The sequence below is a fragment of the Humulus lupulus genome, chromosome X (assembly GCF_963169125.1).
Source record: "Humulus lupulus chromosome X, drHumLupu1.1, whole genome shotgun sequence".
Taxonomy (NCBI): domain Eukaryota; kingdom Viridiplantae; phylum Streptophyta; class Magnoliopsida; order Rosales; family Cannabaceae; genus Humulus; species Humulus lupulus.
The window spans coordinates 12,987,687-12,992,082 of NC_084802.1; positions in this window are offsets into that span (position 1 = coordinate 12,987,687).

Genomic DNA, 4,396 nt, shown 5'->3' on the forward strand with positions numbered 1-4,396 from the left:
CTCTAGATGTACTCAACACATGAGATCTAGAGAGGTTTGACAGAGAGAAAGTTTAGAATAGTTTTTAGGTTTTTTGAGAAAACTATCGCTTTAGAGAGAGAGGGTCTATATTTTTATTCTAAATAATAATAATGTTGTTTACCCTAAAAAATACTTACTTGCTGACATGGCAAGATTAGTGTGCATGTGGGTTGCACGTGATTATTTATTGATTATATCTAAGTCGACCAGTGACCAGAAGAGAAGTTGCTCGATGGATTTAAAAAAGATGCTGAACAATACGACATAAGATGTGCTGACTTATGCAACCAGGTCTGGTCGTGGTAATGAAGCCAGAGTTCAAATACAGTTTTAAGTCAGATATTTGACTCTACTTTTATGATTTCTGTTATTATTTAAATATGTTTGAAACAAAATGTAGGCACGACCCATTGGCCCATGGGTATATCCTTAAGTCTATAAATAGGACTCATTGAAAGAAAGAAGCAATAATTTGTATTAAGAGAGAATCAATGTTTTTTATACACAAACTTTTGTATCCTTTTTTGGAGCTTGTGTAACTCAGTAAACCCTAGTTTGTTGATCGCATGTTTCATAATACTTCAATAAAAAAAACTAAGTGGAAGTAGGTTATTACCAATATCTGGGCCCGAACCACTTTAAATCTTAGTGTCGTTTAGTTCTTGCATTGAGCTTACAAATCTTTATTGTGTTTGGTGACTCCGTGTCGTTGGCTAAATCATTAGTCAACAAATGTTTATTCTAAAAGTCACATACTATCAGACTTATATAAAGATATTTAATCTAATTAAATAATCTTTATTTTATTAAAAATGTAATTCAAATTAAAATTGATCAGGTATTTACTTTAATTATTTATTTAAATCATATTTTAAAAAATAATTAAATACCTAATTAAACAAAATTATTTGAAATTCAAAATTCAAAAGAGTTAGGCGCCACACACTGTGTTGCACAGTGTATGTCGCCCAACCTAATAGGGTTTCCATGATTTTCTCATTTGTTTGTTTAATCAATCTTTAAAACAATATATTTATCCCAACATAAATATCATTTAATTTAAAAATAACTTTATCTTAAAATATCATTTTTAAATAAAATAAATATCATATTGTAAATAAGATATTTATTATTCTCTCTCTTCATATTAATGCAAACAAGATTAATATTAATTTAAACCTATAGTTTTTATTTAGTTAAATAATTAATTAACTCACAATTAATTAATTACCCATAATTATCACATAATTATTTCCTTGCCCTGAAAAATTAATTTCTTTGCAATTTAGTCATTTCTCTTTACAAATCTTTCTTTTACATCCTTACCCTTGACAGTGTAGGACAGAGGTGATCTGGGGACCATGAACCTATAATACAAAGCTCCAATAAACCAAATTATTAATTAAACTCTTTAATCTAATAATCTTATTTATTAATTCCATGATTACTCCACTATAAATATGAAATTGCACTCTGAGTATTTATAGAATAATATTTACAAATTTTTCTCTTGTAGTCAATTGATATAATCAATACATGTAGTTTTGTCCTCCATTATTGGTTCGTTAATTAGAGCTGGTCAAAATTACCATTTTGCCCTTCTAATTATCTCTTGATCCTTAAGTATCATTAATTCACTAGGGAATAATTAATTTATAATCTAATTATAGATTTGAGCTCAATAACTATTCAATTATAGAATTAACCCTTAGGGGAACCAATATTCGATCCGTTAGGAAAGCATGGATTCCATTATTGTAATTTATGTTCCTAGTCATTCATAATATTGAATCTCCAAAACAAAAGTCATTAGCCTCATTATTCTAAGAGACTTTCACGAGTGAATCAAAAGATCCAATAAACATAAACAGGAGTTCATGAATATCATGAGTTAGACTAATTTACAAATTTTCATCTATTATGATAAGAATTAAATCTTTACGTCAAACGACAAGTTTATAAAGATAATTAATTCTCATTGGTCCTGTCATATATAATCTCTATTATATATAACACATTTACTAAGATGTTTATCCACATCAGTAATCTGAATCTAGATTACTCGCACCTCGTATGCTTAGCAAACCGTACTAGTAACCATTCATTAAAGATTTCATACTTTAATATGTTACTGACTATTTTATTCATTATATATGATCTTAATTATCTCGTACTAATACAAGATCATATTCTCATAAATGAATAGGGAAATTTCTTGATATTATTATATAATTAATTTAAACAATAATTATAACTGTGAATACGGGATAATTTCCCTTGAAGCATCCGTCGATGAAGTCGCAGGACCATGGAAGAAAGGGGTCTCGCAAAATGAGGCCCACGTGTCCAAGCCCCCACGGTAACCAAGTGCGTAAGGCGCATAGGGGCGTGAGCGTCGAAGGGGCGAGGGCCTCGCTATGCGAGATCCAACTCGCCTTAGGCGTGTGTACGTACTCCCCCGCAACCTGACGCACCCCTTTATAGGTAAGGTCCTCGCGTAGCAGGGCCCAACTCACCTTTCTAATTCTGGCACACTTGCGTGCCTCAAAACCGAGACATGCGCATGGAGTAAGGAGGGCGTCGAGGTGATCCATGCACGAGGTTTAACATGCTTGGGCGTCGCGCATTGAACCTCTAGGCATGAAAGGAGATCCTCACTATGCGAGGGGGTAAGGAGACCCACACATGGTGTAAGGAGAGCCTCTCTAGGCGAGAAGGTCTTGGTATGCGAGGCCTATCCAAGGGATAGGCGCCAACTTGATGCGCCAGGCCAACTGTGATGCATAGCCTCACGGTACGTAGGAAGCTAGCTTAAGAGAGCCTCTCTATGCGAGGGGGTCTCGTTATGCGAGGCCTATGGCATAGAGAGGCCTATGTCACGAAAACACCTCAACTTGGGGGATGCATTAAGGAAATCCATTCTACCCCACTGAAGAACCCACAAGTTCTACAACACTTAGCAAATATAGAGAAGTTTGGGGAAAAGACTTACTTTGGAAAGGAAAGAGGGACCACCAAGCATGAAGTACATGTACGAGTACGGGGTGTACAACCCTGAGGGAGGTAGAGGTGTGATTCCAACATTAACATCTGACAAGTAGCGGTGGTACGAATTTGTACGAAGAGTGTTAGCATGATCTGCCTGTCTCTAACTATGTACCAACAACCAACACCCCGACTCTCTGCTCCTCTACACCATGCACCACTATTCTGACAGGGTACCAACGTAAGATCTTGTCCCTTGGGACCACCTTATATCAGAGGCCATTAGAACCCATCTATAAATAGGCTTCTACCCCCTAACCAAGGGGTTGGAAAAATTCATTGTAAACAGAGATAGTAAAGAAATATACGAGATTATCCTCCATTGTTGTTCCGCATCTTTCTTTCTTAAGTTTTTCCTAAGTTCTATCTATGCAGTTTTCATAACAAGCTTCGAGTTTTCCATCCATATATTGTTGACAAGTTTCTGCCATCAACAGTTTGGCGTCGTCTATGGGAAGAACAAGTATCAAGCCAACGTTCTTTCATCACTTCCAGCAGAAAAATGCTAAGGCGTTCGAAATGCTTAGGTTAACTACAAGATGGTGAGGTTCACCTGGGCAGAGGATAGCTGAGGGCCTCCAGGAAAGACCCTCCTCTACCTAAGCATGGAGATATGCCGGAGGAACATCCTGCCCCAAGGAAGGAGAAGGAAGTATCATCCCCGGCTGTCCAACTCGATGGGGGTCAATCAGAGTTGCCAGCACGCCCACATCCTCAACCTCCAGGGGCACCACGCTCCGGCCATCAAGACTCGGGTCCCTCTACGCACAAGCCAGGCAAGATTCCCCGAGTACACTTGGTGAGTATCAAGGACTCGCTTCTATGAGGACAAGATTCGCGAGTTACACAAAAAGAATCGAAGGCTGGAAACCACACTAGAGAACATGCAGGAGGTTTTAAACGACCTTCTACAAGGAAATTCAAGCATACCCCTCCCTAAGTATAAGGAGAAGGAGCATGAAAGAGGGGAAACCACTGTCCCCGTAGACGATGGAAGAACCCGACTTTCCACCAGCAACACTCCCCAGACAAAGCACCATGAAGGACCTACGCCGGCAAGGTGCCTCCAGGAACAAAGGTAGAGAAACGACACTGGTCGTAAGAACGAAGCCGAAGTTACCTCTAAGGAGGCACCCCCTGACCTAAGAGACAAGCTCAATGGAAGAAGGTCAGAAGTAAGGATGACACCTCCCATGGCTCCTTCAGAAGACAAAAGGAAATGAAATGCCAACCCATCCAACTTGAGAGACTCCTTGAGCAAAAGGAGGCAAGAATTAAACACCGAGATGAGGAGCCTACGGAGCAAGATAATCACTGCATCTGGGGGGCA